Genomic DNA, 17,517 nt, shown 5'->3' on the forward strand with positions numbered 1-17,517 from the left:
AGGTTCTAAAAACTAGTAAACAAAAAGGGGGAATTATGGATATGCATCCAGCTGGTATGAATTAGTAATTATGTAATTAAATAAGGTTTAGGCCCTTCCTATGAAAGGCGGGCCATTTTCTCCTGACTGAAGAAGATGCAATGACATCCTTAGAGCTGCAGCCTAGGCTGGTGAGCAACACAGACCCACTCCAGGAGAGTCACTGCAATTCATGGACACAAGTCCAAACTGGAGAAACTATTAGGGAAAAGGAGAGTCATGAGTGATGGAGAAGTCACTCCTGCCAATGCCACAGCTAACTGTCCAGGGATGCTGGGACTAACACACCCTGGGAGAAAGCAGCGGCTCACGCGGTGTGACGTGCCTTGCTTTTAAAAAGCATGAGAAAGGCCCTGCCTGGGAGGCTTGTGAGGCTCCGAGAGTGGGGAGGTGGCTGCATTGGAGATGGGCATGCCAGCACAACTCAGTCCTCCTGAATATCACCTTGGTCTGGACACTGGGAGGGTAAGCTTCTGTGTTTGTTGACCTGTAGGTCTCACTCCTCAACAGGACAGTGGCAATTCTGCATTACCATTTCTTGCCACCATGCAAGATCCACCCTCACTTTTTTTTCATGTCAAAGCTAACTCAACTTCTAACCTGAGGAAATCCACACTGTCCTTCCCCCTTCATCTCTGCTCTGGCAATGGAGGCTGGAGGTTTGACCTCCAAGCCTTCAGGACTCTGGTTTTAGCACCTTTGAATCCTCCCAACACATGCTGGGAAACACCGAGCAAGCAGATCTGGATGTGTGGAGCAAAGGTACCACCACGCCATGAACAGGATTGACTCTTCTACCACTTACACAGATCACAGGTGTCTCCTCTTTCTCCAAGTATCTTCCCAGGTCATTAGATTCAGTGTGGAGAAAAGTTAACCAGGGCCTTTGGTAAGGTCATGGGCAGATGTCTACTGACGGATGTAGACTGAAGTCTAATGATGTCTACTACTAGTGTCCCACCTACTTTTCCTATCACAAAACTATGCCTAAGACCTGTGAGGATAATTTTTAGTAAGTATAACTGCATTCAATTCTAGAAACTGTGTTTTCATTTCAGCAGGTCCTTTGAAAGCTTTTTGCTCAAACTACAGTGGAAATGCTGTTTTAATTGACATATTACTGTTCATTTTAATATGGTCCAAATTTAAAGGGCTTGCAAGCTAGTGAGCAATCCCACCTGAGGCTGCTGGAGAGGCCAAATCATTAAAGGCAGTAGTGGAAATAAGGGAAAACAGGCTCTAGGGAAATTTGCACTTTAGAAAAATCTCTACTTTTGACAAAATTTGTCATTATTTTCCCTGATAAACAAGGAAACCTCCTGTAGTAAAGAACCTGGGAGACTGCTGTCACTGCAACATAAGGCATTATAGTCTGAGAGATAAATATATATATATAGTGTGTGTATATATATATAGTGTATATATATATAAAATATATACTAAAATATAGTACATTCCACCATGGGAAGGCAGTATTATCTGCAACATAAAACTCAGCTGCTTTGGGCTGTGAAGTGCCCCTACCCCGGGAGATTCAGCTGTGTTGGGATAAACAAAAAACGGAAAATGTACCTGAAGATACATCTCAGCACTGAGCGTGGCAGGAAGCACAGGCACAAGGATCTTGCAATATGATGTGTGCTGAGGAACAGTGTGAGGACAGTGGGCAGCAGGATCACATCAGGGATGAATTAACAGCATAGATGGACATTGAGTAATGTCCAGACTTTCTCCAAACCGGGCTGGATTGAACATGGAAATTTTGCCCAAAGATTGGTCTGACCTGCTACCAAAAGCGAGTCAAAGCCAAAAGGTTTTGGAGTCCGAACCTCCCTGGTGCTCTGAGAACTGGACCTGGCATTTCTGCTTGATGTGTCCTCAGGCACAGTGAGCAAAAAGCAGTGCAGAGGATGGCCAGGAGAGAGGCATGGCATCTGCCTTTTCTCCCAGAAGCCAAATAAGAAACAGGCAAATAGACACTCAGGTCCCAGGAGTGAAGGACAGCTAGGAGGACAAATTAGAATAGGAGGAAGACTCAACTTCTCTAAGAGTTCAGACTTGTGATGTATGAGATCCAAGAAGCTCAGTAGTGCTGTCCCATACCTGCATCTGTAGACTTGCTTAAGCTTCACAGGCTGTCTGGAAGTCCATGGAGTCAAAGCAACCACAACAGAAACTTTCACGCATTGCCTTTTGTCCTAATCCCTTTTCACATTAGTGAGCCAGCTGTGTCTCCAGATGAATTTCCATTTGGCTTCAGAAGCTGCTCAGCATGTTGGAAAACCAGCCCACTTGTTTAGGAAACTGCATACAAAGTTGGGAACTCAGCAGTGCACTCCAGCACTTGAAAAAGCCATTCTGGCTTGATTTTTGTTTCCCTGTCTCTAAAATGGGGACAAAGAAACCTCTAAACCCTGCCCAGGTCTCCAAAATCGAATTGAGTGGGAGGGGCTGAGGCTGGGGCATGGGGCTCTGCGGTGGCAGACGAGGTGGTCACCTTGTGAGCACCTCTCCATCTTTGATTTTCCATGGTCTCAGTTCTGGCACAAACTGACTGGTGCTACCAGTTTGCTTCAGGAGACTCCGATTTCCCCACATTTCAACTCAAATCTGTAAGGTACAGCCACTGTTTCAAGGCATTCAACCTATCCACAGGCAGCGTTATTCTGGTAGTTTTACAAGAGGAAAATACCTCAAGTGTTCACCCTTTTCGAAGCCTACCCCAAGTATTTGCAGCCCATCCTGTTGGCTGTTGGAATTCTTCCCTGCAGCTACATCCTTCCACTATATTTCTGTGCCTGTAGTAATAAAAACAAGGCAATAATTTAGCTCCCATGATTATTGTACCAAAGCTTGTTTTTTATCCCAGTCTCTTATCTTCTCCATTCAGAGCCAACGTATCTTATTACTTTGCAGCAAACATGGTCAGAGATGAAAGATTCTGTCGTATATTTTCCTTCGTATTAAACCACAGGGCTTTATCCTTCTCTTTCATTTTTCAATCTTGGACTTTATTGTTTCTGACTATCTCTGCCACATGCGATTTTGACTTTTGTGCAGATGTGAATATGTGCATTTCTCTATTTATCCTCTTTATCACAACCAAACAAGATTGGGAGCACTTTAAAATAACTGGCCACTGAATGCTGTTTCATCAGTTATTCGTTGCAATAACCTTACCAGGGCAGACTTGGGGTTATGCAGATACCAGAATAAAATATTTTTGAAGACTTTCAATATTTCTACACACACTCTTTACCTGTTTCATACATGAGTGTGTCACAGCAGGAAAAAAAAGTTGCCCTAGAAGCAGTAGCACCAGACCAAATCCTGCTCAAGCCAGCACAGGGGAATGGACCCAGAGGACAAGAACTCAGGCAGGACTCAGCAGGACACTGTAGGATGCTGTGGGACTGGCTAAACTGAATCATATTCTCCGCCCTATATCAGCAAAACACGGCCCAGCTGCAGGTAAGGATTAAAATTCTTGATCATACAGTAACACAGGTAATTATTTCCCCCTCTATCTTCTCCCTTCAGATCGCAGATTTTTTTTTTCAGTGGTAAAGGCTTGGATTTGCTCCAGACTCAGTGAGCATCACTTCTATCCTGCTGAGGGAGAAACGGGAGTCAGAAGAATAATCAGAGTTTTGAAAACTATTTAAGTAATAATACTTCACCTTTTTAATTTGTACTTTGTTCAGAAAAATAATCAGAGTTTTGAAAACTATTTAAGTAATAATACTTCACCTTTTTAATTTGTACTTTGAGGATGGAATGGAAGAGAAGCCAGAAAGATCAGGGTGCCTGAAGGGTTAGTATCTGATTTGAGTTTAAAGGAGTAATCACATCACCTAATTTAGTCTCCTAATGCTGGAAGCCATATTTCTCTAGATAATCAATGAAACAAGGTGGTTATTCCAGAGGGATCGTCAAGCTATGCATAAACCACAAAACTTCTAAGCACTGCCCATCCTTGTCTTATGCCAATTTTCGTTCCTTTTCCACTGTGTTCACCTCCCTTTCTGCTTTCCAGAGGGAAGCTGGGGCATGTTGCAGCCAGTTTCTCTTCAGGACAGCCAGCAGACAAGGACAAGCTTGCGTCGCTGAGCACACCCATCCCACTGTGCCGGCCATCCCAGCTCACTTGGGACAAGCAGTGGCTAGAGCCACAGCATAGAAGCCCTGAGTAACTCAGAAGACCATTTGCATGGTCTATGGAGGGGTTAAACAGTTAAACAACCCCTCACATCTCCATTAGCTTGAGTTCTAACATCTCTAAAGGAGATAGTGGCAGGGGTTGTGCTAATCCAGTGCAGCACTAGTACTCTCAATCATAACTACACCTTGTCCTTGCATAGAAAGAGCAAGAGTCGTGGTCTCTTACTTGGCCATCTTCCTTTACAAGCACTGAAAGCCAAGTATAGCTGAATCCCTTAAGGTTGTGTTGGCAGCTGCAACAGCTCTCCTCTTTTTGCATTGTCTTTTCTAGGCAGCGCACAGTGGGTTGGTCTGTCACATCAGTGCGACTTTCATCGGATGCCAACTGTACAGAAGAAAAACTATAGTTTTCCCACAGATGCAGTGTTCTCTGAGCCACCGTGAGTCCACCTTTATGTGATTCCTTTGCATTTCTCCACTCACTGTTTCAGCTAAACAGTGGGTTGGAATGGTAGAAAAGGAGACCCAACAGGGAACATCACTGGGTGTGAATTCCTATTCACACCTCTAATTAGTGTCAGTGGAGTCATCAATGGTGTAGACACATTAATTACACATGAATGACAGCTACAATAGCTTCGAGAATAAGTACATTTTCACTAGAGTGCCCAAAAGGACATACTTTCGACATAATATGAATACTGAATGTATTAAGAAATAAATTGTGATTTAAATATTTTAATATTAAAATAGAGTCTGTTACAGTAGCAATCGAAAAGATAGCAAAAAATGGAAAAACACACTATAGAAATACAGTTAGTACTATGCTTGTGGTAATTACCTACCAGAAGTTTCTTGCAAGATGGAGCTATAAATACTTCCACGGTGGTCATTAAACCTTTCCAGATCTCATCTGGTAGGTACCATCTGTTCTTCTGGCCTTTGCTGTAAGAGGGTGTGCATGACTTGCAAGCACGAATGTACATGAACCACTTGTATGCTGGAAGCTGCACGGCCCCGTTCCAGTCTGAGGAACCGAGGGTGCTCGACACACCTTCAGTGCACAGCCCAGTTGTGCACAGGACCACCAATGCAACTCAGTCCACAACTGATGGAGAGTCTCCAAAGGGTGATTTAGACCACGCATGGGCTCAGTCGCTGTCTCCCTTGATCACAGGGAGCTTGGGTGGTCTTTGAACATTGTTCAGTGGCCATGGTTGAGTGGAAGGAGTCTGGGTGCCTGAAGCTCTGTGTCAGTGGAGCCACACAGCAACGTAGGTGTAGATGAGGATGTGTCTTGTCAGAGGGTGCGTCTACCAGGCAGTGTGGGGGTGTGATGGTAATGCAGGTGGACCTGCCTGCAGTAGCTCTGGTGTGTCACAGGCAACAGACGAACACAGTGCAGCACACCTTTCCCAGAGATTTGGAAATCTCCACCACTGGCAGGGCAGGCAAGTCTGAACTGTTGACCTTTCCCTGGTTCCTGATTGGAAGAGGACCATTTGCAATCACACTCCCTTAAAGTCTTTTTGCATAAAGAAACAACTTCCAAACTGTGCAGAGATCAAAAAGGTTACTTCAAACAGCATTCTGCTACTGATGTTAACAATGCTGGACTTCTTTTTATTATTTTTTTTTTTCATTAAGAGGCATTTTCCTGGCCATTAGGATCCTCGGCACTCCTGTGCAGAAGTGCATTACCTCTAACACAGTAGAGCTGACAAGCAGCAAGAGCCATGTAGCTCCCCGATGGTTAAATCTATAGGAAACCTCTGGTGTTTAATGAAACCCCTATGGAGACCTCCATATTAGCCATGGTTTAATGCTCCATAATGGCAGTGAGTAATTTATCTATGAGCAACAGCAGCTCCCAGTTCTCTGTGCATTAAGAGTTATTTATGAGGTAATTTTAACAGTTTCACACTGGCTGGTCATTATGTTACTGAAGGCTAACTGTCAGCACTTGTAGCCTAAGAGGAGAGAAATACTCTCCCTGTCACTGGCTGAGCAGTAAACGATGACACAGGAGCACTTGCATGTTGGCATGTGCACGACTGGGAAAAGATGGCAGAAGAAACAGCTCTACAAGAAACCCTCTGAGATCCCCGCACAGACAACAGAGCCTAATTCTCACCTCACTCCCACCAGCTCTGCCCCAAAGTTCCCCTTTGCAGCTCTCATAGTGGCACTTTTCATCTTGCTCCTCTTGTGTCTGTTTCCAACAGTCATGCTGGGGAAGAGGTTAGGGAGCAATGAGAACATAGGGAACAGCCCCAGAGATACTGATAAGCTGGAGAGCCAAGACATAGCATCACATGTAGGAGATATGCTGTGGTCCTTGAAGGAACAGTTGGTGCACAAGCTACTGAGATGCTGCTGAGGCAGGTAGATGGCCCAGCCCAGGACAATGGAGAACGGTCACTGGGTGGCCAAACAGATGGGGTAATACCTGTACTTTCTAGAGCATGCAGAACATACTGCACAGCCACCTACTGACCACTTCAGCTCCAGGTGTGTGCTGCAGGCAGGCTGTGGGACCACCAACCATGAAAAAAGAGAGTTGAGGGCACAGCCACAAAGCTATAACAAAGGCTCTTGATGCAGTGTGACAGCAGTCACAGGACACTGGCAGAGGACAGCACTACAGTCAGAGGCAGAGTGGCAACAGGGCAGACAAGCTGAGATCAGGAGGATGTAGAAGAAAGTCTAGCCATCAGCTGGCCAAAAGCGACAGTGAAAACGTGAGGTTTAGGAATGAAGCAGAAGGTGACTAACCATGGAACTGGAATACAGAACAGAAAAAACAAAACCAAAAAATAAAAAATAGGAGATGATGCCACGGACTAGCACTCCTGTGAGGCTGGGATGTCAGTGGCCTGCAGAAGATGATGTTACCAGGCACAGTCGTTACTACGTGCTAGTAACACTCTGGCCTTGACAGATCAGCAACTTCTACCACAAGAAAGAAAATAATGAAGAATACATCAACAGGAAGCATGTTAGCAGCCCAGATGAAAACAGTAGGACTGTGGTTGGAAGCAAGAAATGAGCAAGAAGTTAGTCTTTAGGCAAACAGTTTGAGTGCTGGTAGTAGTTGTGGCAGCAGCACAAGGAGGTTTCTTAATTCAGATTTGTTGATTGTGTTTTTTTCCCTTTAAAAATTTTCTTGAAAACAACTCTGGTAAGAGGTAACAATCATGTAAGATCGAAGCAGACCGCTCCTACACTCAAAAGCTGCAGGATCCTCGTCCCGCAGTGTCCTCAAGGCTTGGATCCTGGCTCCTGCAGCTCCCTGCTGCAGCCCTCCTCCCCACAACACGCCGCTCAGCAGAACTAGCCAGTTGCATGGTGATAAAAGTGTTGGTCTTTTATGTAGCTTCAAGCCACAACTTGTCCTGGGTTCATTCTGTTGGCAATGTGCAAGCCAGAAATTAACCCATCTTTTTTTTTTAAGCTCCCAGAGCTCTGTGGGTTCTGTTATATTATATGACAGATGTGATGTTGCACCAATTTGTAGAGCAGATGTGCTCACTAAGAAGGTCCTGTAGCTAAACCACTTTTTCAGGCTGGAAGTTCACATCAGGAGAATTTACTTAAGGGAAACATAACTCCTTGGCTGTACATATGGGTTTGCTGAAGCCAGTTAAAACACATTTGTCCGTCAGAAGGAGCATCATCTGGCTTTCTGGATTCAGCCCAACAGAAATACTAATAATAAACTTCTTGCTTCCACTGTCCATTTCCCTAGATGAAAGCTTCCACTACTGCGGAGTTTCATCCCAAGGTGTCCCCTTGCCACGTGTCAGCTTTCCAGTGCATCTTGCCAGGTATCTGCTGTGTAAAACTTTCATCTTGCCCTCTGCCCAGCTGTCCCGGCAGCTGAATCCCTCTGCAGAGTCTCAAGGTTGGTATGTGAAGGTGTCAGGTCCCTTAACATGATGGTTACACCACGGGTGCAGGTTGTGATGGAGAATCCTCCTCCCTGGAGCAAAGCTGTCCCCTCTCCCAGCTCAGGACTGGTCAGGCTTGGCAAGCAACGGGGCAGGTGCAGCAGTTGTGACTATGGACAGCTAAACATGTGGCCAACTTTGAGCAGGGCTGGTCAACACCACGTCAGTAGAGCAAACTCACTCTGAAACTTCAAGACCATATTCCAGTGTACGGGCTCTCTTCCTTCTTCAAACAACAGAAGAGATCCTTAACACTCACAAAATAATCCCTTTTCCACAGCCCTATTCACAGAAACAGCTCATTCACTTTTGCTGAGATCTTCAAAAAAGATTCAGACTGAGACAGGTACGAAGCACAGAGAATTTCAACTTAAGCTGTTTGTTTAAAAGAGGATAAAAAAGTCTCATAAAGGGAAATGCTGGGCCAGCATAACTGTGTATTGTGGCTTGGGTACGTATTCAGGCTGGCCTGTATCTACACCCAGGGAAGAACTCCTTAAGATGCAAATAATTTTATAAACTATAAAGTATATTGCACACATCAGGAAAAAATGTAATATTATGGACACCAGATCTCCTGACTACAGGAAGAAACTCAGAAATTTCAGCATTCACCGAGCAGATCAATAACTCCTTAACTGAATCCATAAAACTCCGTAAAATTCCATTCTATAACTCCCAGAGAGTTATAGAATGCTGGGAGGTTAGAATTAGGCTGCCCAGGGAGGTGGTTGAGTCCCCATCCCTGGATGTGTTTAAGAATAGGGTGGATGATCTACTTGAGGATATGGTTTAATGGAGATTAGGGATGGTTGGACTCGATGATCTCTAAGGTCTTTTCCAACCTAGAAATCTATGAATCTATGAGAAACCATCACCTACTACCCCATGTCATCATTATTTTTTTTCCCCTTTGCTATGGTATCACCTATCTACCACGGGTACTAGCTGAAAAGCCAAGCCATTATATTGCAATGGAAATATCAGTTGCAGATTCCCAAAGGATTTTCCTGACTCCATCCTTTCAATGAGACCTGAACCTGCATAAGAGCTTCCAGAACTGGGCTTCATCCTTTTCCAATAATTGAAATTATCTGGCCAGAGACGTGCCACCACAGAGAGAAGTCCATCTCCTCACTCACTCGAGCATCTCCAGCCACTACACTGAGTCACTCAGGAGCATGTACCGGGTAATCCTGTTTCTCCATCCTGTGCCTCACCCCAGTAATTCTTCATAAAACAAAACACTGGCATATTTTCTACTAATGGTCATTAACCGTGTCGCTTACAACAGTCTTAATGCTGTGCCTTGGAACATTAACCAGACCTCCCAAGGCACGCACGAAGTGGCAGAGAGACTCACAAGCAGGTACTTTGATACATCACCTGGATCAAAACTGTACTTTTATATTTACAAAACCAGACCTGGTACGGAGCTCATTTCCATCCAGTGCCAGTGAGGAGTTTCTAGAAGAAGCCAACAAGACTGTACTGGTGCAAAACTGCCTTCAGTGGGACTAAGTTATTTTATTTTACCCAGAAAGAGTAAAAGACTGAGTCACCTTCCCTTTTCACTACTTCAGGGAGGAAAACTTAGCAAAAGCAGCAAGGCAATGAGAAGGTCCATTTGCAAAAAAAACCCTCAGCGTACAAACCTCTGTTTTGCCTTTTTCCTTTCCTGAGTGTCAAATGAACAGATGTGCCTGGGAGAGTCACTTCCATGCCTCTCCATATGTTTCGTGGAGAATTAACACTTCTCTCCTTGAATTCTTCCGGACTTTGTACTCAAACTCAAGATAACATCAGACAGCGAGGAAACGCACCCAGCAGCAACACAACGACTTCGAAGGTGGAACACGAGGAATGGCATTTGCACAAGCCTCTGCCTAACAGCAAGATACCTGGAACAGACTTTTACTGGGAAGAAAAGTGATTTCTTGACATTTTCAAATCAAGCTTATTCAGAAACCACGTGGGAACAATTACAAGCTGCTAGGAAGAGTTAACCTTGGAATAGGTTCCATAAACTTTCTTTTTTTTTTTTACTGTGATAGCACAAACAATGGCTCTTCGGTACTTTTTAATGTTTTTAAGTGGTCAGAGAGAAAAAGAAGCCGCTATAGTTAGAATTTCGATATATACAACTGCAATGATTCACACCGTTGAAATTATTTATTTATAATTGTAAATTGAGTACTTTTACAAAGCTGACTGCTACTGAAATCAATGGAGGTGCTTTGGTGCATTTAAAAATTCTCCTATCCACTTCTAAGTCTTCTGGTTTTAAAACAAGCCTTAAAATCAGGGCTTGACTTCCATTTTAGACAAGTTGCAGATACAAATAGTGGAGAGATCAGATATATTCGTGCAATAAAGTGAAGATGCTCATTGAACACTTGGAGGGGGAACGTACTGTATCAATTTTAAGGAGGCTGTTGAGGACCAGGGTTACAACGTGCTGGATGCCATTGCAGCTCTGCAGTACTTCTGCCCCAGCTCGCCAGAGAGAAGCTAACGCAGATGGGATTTGCCCAGGACAAAGTAACCAAAGGCAAACTTGTGTGATGAGCCCACTCTCCCAGCCTCAAGCTGCTTCCAGCTCAGGGTCTTCCCGAATTGGAGAGAAATTCTGTACACTTTGAAACCTTCACATTCATTTCCATGAACTCATCTTCCCTTGGATCCATGTAAGGTCTCTGCACCCACCACGCTTCTGGCATGGAGTCCAGCAAATCCACGCTCCATCAGCTGGAAGAAGAATTATCTTATAAAGTCTGTTTTGGAGCTGGCTGCTTCTGGCTTCATATGAAGTCCCCTAATTCCTGTATGGGGGAAATAGCGAGCAATCAATCTCCATCCACCCTCTCTCTTCCTCCCGCCTGTAGTTTTATAGATCTGCGCGTCCTCCTGAGCTGTTTCTTTTCCAGAATGTCATAAAGAGAGTAATAGACAGTGTTAAAAACGATCAGACATATTTACAAACAAGCTATTGTGGTTTTTAAATCTAGAGCAACGACAGCAACCCCCTATAGAGTAACATTTGTATAAACTGCGGATAAAAAGGAACGTTTACACCAAGTATGGGAGGACAAAAATCAATGTATATTTCCAGCTAATCGGACGAAAACAGAAACTACATTGTAATTATTGCAAGCAAGTTGTTCCATCTGTACATAGTGCAAAACTTTGCAGCATCGATGCTATCTAAATCCACAATTTGTCCCTGCTCCAGATATAAAATATAACAGTGACACAAGAACAAATGAGAAATGATGCCTTGGGGGAGAACAAGTTTATGCTGGAAATTAGAAGGATCCTGGCAGTAAAGGGAATGAAGTATTTGATCATCCTTCAACTTGGAGTAGAAAGACTGAAAAAGCCTAGGTGGTTTTGTCTTGTCTATCATTAACTTCATCTGGTTCAACACAAAAGAGATTTGCAGTAAGCTACAGAAACTTGAACCTTTTGACCGAAAGCTGGGAGTCAACATGAGCTGCTTGTGAGTCTAAATTTACATGTGGATTCCTGAAACCAGTTGAGGGAGGTCTCCAAACAGCCCTCCCTGGGCAGGCGGCTGCGTAACGCACATCGCTGCTGTGGGAGCTGCAGGATGGGCCGAGGGATGTGCTCCCAACGGATTGCTCACTCCCAGAGGAAGCCTATTTACAGCCCAGTGCATGCACGCTTAAAGACTGAACTGGCATTGCCCTAGACCATATAAGATGAGCTTTCATTTCCAAGGCTGCCACTGTTAGCTATTGCTAGCGTGACACTTGGAGTGGAGAAAAAGAGCCTCTGCTTTTTGACCTTCACAGTAGGATGCAGAACGCTATATCCAAAAAAGTAATGTGCAATACCTTTATAGCTGGGGCTTTTTGTTGTTGGGAGTTTCTTTTTTTTGGTTTGCTTGGTTTTTTTTGTGGTTTGTTTGTTGTGGGTTTTTTTGTTGTTGCGTTTTTTGGGGGCTTTCTTGTGGGGTTGGGGTTTTTTTGGGGGCTCTAGAGTAGTTCCAGGTTACTTGAGAGCCATCTCCAGCTGATGTACATAAGGTCCAAAAAAAATCCCTGCAAAGAAGCAGAGAGCAATTCTGTTGTGTGTTTGTTTGACCTTGCCCCTCTAACTGCAGTGGAGAAAAGGCCATTACAAACGTCTCTGTCTGAGCCCATGCAGTTTGGAGCTGGGCAGCAGGATGCAAGATGCTTCATGCCAAAGAAGAGCCATGTGCTTTAAGTAACAACCAAGACAGTCAACATTTACTGTGGCAAACATGGGGCAGAGGGCTTGGTGGTGCAGGAGGGTGAGCGCAGCATGGGAACTTTTTCACTGCTGCTTTTGATTTGAACACTTTGGCAATTAACATTATTGCTAATCACCGCTGTCACAGAACTGAGCTGATAGTACCTGCTGGCAGAAGAAAAAGAGATTTCCCCTTTGACAAAGATTACAGCAAAAGGCAGGAGGAAATCCAAATGAAAGACCGGGGAGAAGGAGGTGCTGGCAGGGGTATGTGAACCTGCACCGTGTGCTTCAGACACAAAATGTATTCATCAGTGGCTGTTCTGAGAAAGGGAGTGACGTGTGGGAAGACTCACTCCCTTGCCAAAAAGACTGAAAAGAATTCATCAGCTACAGAAAACTGCATTTTAATTTAAAACCTTTATCAAGGATAGGCTTTTACGAGGTATCAGTTGAAAACATCGACTGCAAACACAGAAGACCACAGCAAGTAAACAATTCCACTAACTGTGTTTGGCTACGTTGTGCCCACCGGCTTCAGGCTTTTGGATGCAATTCTTCACCGATGGAACAGATCGGGCTTGTATATGATGCACACTCTGACTATAAAAACACAGAGGATCTTTATTGTTGCTACGCAACATTCCAGCACCGCAATTATTTGACAACTTTATGCCCCTGATGCCCTCAGTTTGTTTTGCTGCCCACTTAGCTAGATCACCAGCTTTTGCAGCTTCACTTGCTTTCAGTCAGCATCATGTTGCAGTCATTCCCCTCTGTGTATTGGCAAGGTTTGGCTGCCTCCATAGCAAAAAAAACCACTCCACAAGCCAAAAAAAGCCCCTAACAACAACAACAAAACCCCCCAGAACAACCCCAAAAATCCCCAAGCTCCCCAAACCCCATCATCAGTACTTCATTCTCAAGACAAGGCGCATACCACAGAGCTGCTTCCCCATCTGGAAAGCAGCAGTGGTTTTGCCTGACATTTTGTTCTGTCCAGCGACAGTTTTATTATAGGAAGAAAATGAATATTTATATTTGCAGCCCTTGTCATTCCACTTGTGGGAGAGCAAAAAGCATAAAAGCTGCATCAGAACTGACTCAGCTGCAGACCAAACCATTCCTCTTTCCTCTCCTGCAGCCTCCCTCCTGGCCCTCCCACTCCTCCTATAACTTATCCTCTTATTTATCTTATCTGTCACCATTTCACAATGAAAAAGTTATCTGGGAAGAGCTTTAACCATCTTCAGCTGGACTCTACTGTACAGGGCACTACTGGTAAAGTTCTTCTCTTTAGATCTGACTTCTAAAAGTGAGGCAAAGTTTGTAGCACAGGATTTTTGAAACTGTTCAATCTACCTCTTTCTAGAAATACAGAAGAGAAATCCATATGCTGAACATCTGCACAGATTTATTAAGTAATTATCACTTAAGAATCTTATGCAGTATATATATATGGTTTTGGTCAGGCAAAGTAGAGTGTGTTTGTCCAATAGACCCAAGAATACCAAATGTCCGGCACCATACCAAGCTGAAGAAGCAAAATAAAAAAAAATCCCAAGCTGAAAGTCTGCAAAGCTGTAACAGCACCTTCCCTTAAGTATCTGAGTTGGCAGTTTGCACGTCCAGGTGTAATCTCTGCACAAACATACCGAACCCTGAGCAGCAGCACCACCCTGCACCGCTGCCGTGGCGTTTCACACTGCATCTGAAAACACCCCGGGACCTGCTGCAGAGCTGAGCTGTGGCCCCGTAATGCCATGGCACAGCCATTTCCTGGCAGCAGAAGCAGACCCCAAGGTTTCCAAGCACTTGCAAAGCGAAGAGAGAGAATTCAAGCTGCAGGACTTGAACTTGCTCAGATTTTTTTACAGGGGCTAAAAGAAATCAGGTGCCTTGCTTTTTATAACAGTTCTTCTTTACATTGCCAGCATACCCTGAAACTCCCTTACAGAACACAGACTAAGTAGAACCACCTTCAGCATAACCACACAGGCACACTGGCAGGAATAATGAGCTTTCCTACCTCCACAAACCTTTCAGCCCCTACTGGAGCTCCCAGTGCCACAATAGTGATCATCCTGCGAGGGTGCTCGGCGGCGGAGAAAACAAAGCTGAGCTTTGAGGGAGGGTTTCACACGACTAAGGAAATGACGCCTCTCTTTCCACGCTCAGTGCAAATAACACTAGGTTCAATGGGCACCCCTTGGGAGGGGAATCAATCCCACCCACAATAAATAAAGTGGTGCCATTTGTATGTTGAAAGAAGAGCATCGCCAGCCAGTTACAGTAATGACCCCTAAAACCGAAATCACGGGAACAGGGCTTTACCAGCTCTGTGATTTGTACCTCTCTAGACTGCTAAATAATGGGGAGTCTTGCTGTTTTTTCTTCTTGTGCAAGAGCTCCTATTATCTGAACCAGAATTGCAAATGCAAAGTGAAACCGATGTTTGTCAGAGCCCTGGTACTACACCTCTGTGCACCTTAAAGGAAAAGGTATTATTTTGCATTTAAGAAGTTGTCTATGTGATGTGATGCTACTAAAAAGGTAACCTGTTAAAAGGTCAGCAGTCTTCACCGGTATCAAGACACAGCAGTGTCACCCTGCGCTCAGTTCAGTGCCAGAAACACATTAACAGCCTTGTCATACTTGAGCTGAAATGCCACTTTCCCAGCTGGAGCTGGGGGACAGGGACAGCTACAGCTCATCCTTTCTTTGCACTGTGGCTTTGTGCGGATCTTCATCCAGGGGGAGATTTCTATCCTGTATATGGAAAGAGGACAGCAACCTGGAGGTCAGGGGGTTTCCCTACCCAGCATTTGAACCTCCATGGGCCTGCACATCTGCTCCTGTAATGTCCCCACACATTGTCTTTCATGGAAGGTAAAGTTGAAGGAGCACCAGGAACCATCCCCTGAGACAGCTGCTGGGTGCAGCAAGAGCAGGCAGAGATGGAAGCACAGGACCACATGAGCAGGGACAGACAAGCAGGTCTAGCAGACAGCCCAGGACAGTCCGCAGGATGCAGGGAAGGGTCAAGGCTGGCCAAAGGCAGCCAAGAGCAAGGTCAGGCTCAGCACAAACACAGCCCTGCTCAGGGAGAGGAGAAGGAGGTCAAACTCTGAGCTTAAATGCAGCCCCAGGCCAAGGGCTGGAGGCCCAGGTGAGGCTGAGTAGGACAATTAGAGCCCATTGGTACATGCAGGGCCCTAATGACAGCAACTCTAACTCATTGCAATTGTTCTACCATCACTATCCTATGCTAGAGGAGTATGTGTGTTGTTTCTACGTCTCTCCAGAGGCTGAAAATTTTTCTCTGGACCGTGTGAAGAAATCTCTGGGTCACTGAGACATTAATGTCTTCAATAGGATTTCCTCTGCCCAGTGCCCATTTTAGGTATAGAAACTATGCTAGTGCATGGACACCATTGCCTTGCTTTTGGCTCACCAGGGCCAGCCTGGTCTCCTGGCTCAGAGTGACATGGGATCTGCTACAAGGCTGCTTGTTCCAAGCAAACCCACTTGGGCTTTACTCTTCATATCTTTGACCACTCCTGGAAGAATCTGAAATTCCTTTTTCCTGTAGCCTGGAACTGAACCATGAGCTATAGGTTACAGCTGCACACCAAACCCATCACCCATCCTTGAAGGATGGACCTTTTCTGTGTGTTGACCTCATTTTTTAACATGCTGTGCAGCACACAGCAGAGATATCTGCAGAGAGATGACAGAGGCAAGATTAAAAACTTGACCCAGAAGTACCTCATCCCACCTGCAAAAGTGGATATTTGTACCCTGTTCTCCAACTTGTACCTGGTGTGAAGTCCCTAACAGGGCCTTTGGACACAGATCTCCCTTCTCAGACAGGCACCGCATGCCACCAGTGCTGATCAGGCTATATAAACCAGAAGGGGTCATCTTCAGGGTCATCTGTGATGTATGGCGATTTTAAGGTATACACGGCTTTTTGATATCCATTGGTGATGGATGTGAAGCCTCCAACTGATGTTGGAGGTCCTATGAAGCCGGGAAGGAATATCTTTAACATTAGTTTTGGGTTAGATGGGCACCTGCTGCAGGTTTATTGCCACTTAAATCTGGGGCTTTGTTCCGAAATGGTGTTACTTGACTCATTGGGATTTGTTACGTTTTGTCGATCACTCAAACTTAACCAAATGAGTAAAATGCACCCATGAAGTACAGTCTGATTCAGCAGCTGTAGCCCTTGAAGAGATAAAATTAACATCACAAAAGTGGTTTTTCTGCAGACTTTTCGTAAGTAACCAAAGAGCACATGAAATTAGAAAACTGAAACAACGAAATGCCCAAGAGACATTTTCATGTTTACCTTGCGTGCATTGAAATATATAATCAGGTTTTATAAAAATAGACTGTATTTCTCCTCCAGACATTCCTGATGTGTAATAGGGCTCATTTGAATTGGAAAAAAGAAAAGTCTTGGAATCACTCTAGACATAATCTTGGGGATTTTCCAGTAAATTCAATTTATTTTGGACTTTGCATGTGGGCCTGACTGAGCCTTGGAAGGTTCGGGAGAATTTTTTGGAGCCTCCGTGTTAGATTTTTAGCTCTGTTACACAAGTGGGAGCCCGAAACTGTTGTATTTATAGTGTGAGACTCACTTCAGTGTTACATCTGGATGCATTAATCAAGATCATACTCTGGCTCCATCCCTAAATGTTTTCCTTTTTTTGAATGTAGATGAGAGCGAAAGACAACGTTGCAGCTCTTCATGTCTATTGTACTCAAACGATGTTTGTGTTAAAAAAAAAAAGGAAAAAATCAGCAAAATATTTTCTCTTCTTTTAACTTTCTTGAGTTTCTCATTCAAGCCACCTAAGGTCTTGGATCACACGATGAAAGAAAGGAAACTGCCTTCCAGCATCCACAAAAACTTTGAATTGGAGATGCTTGCATTTTCTCCTTAATTTCCACCAGAGAAGGATGTTTTCTCAGCTTTGTGGCAGTGCCATCTCTCTGTCATGTGGCAGGGCTTTTTCTTTCATCGAGTTAAATATACAGAGATAGGCAAAGCACGTGTGTGACTCCTGCATCGCAGGGGCTCAGGGCCTGGGGGAGCCTCAGGAGATGGCCCAGCTTATTT

The sequence above is a fragment of the Tauraco erythrolophus genome, chromosome 18 (assembly GCF_009769465.1).
Source record: "Tauraco erythrolophus isolate bTauEry1 chromosome 18, bTauEry1.pri, whole genome shotgun sequence".
Classification (NCBI taxonomy): Eukaryota; Metazoa; Chordata; class Aves; order Musophagiformes; family Musophagidae; genus Tauraco; species Tauraco erythrolophus.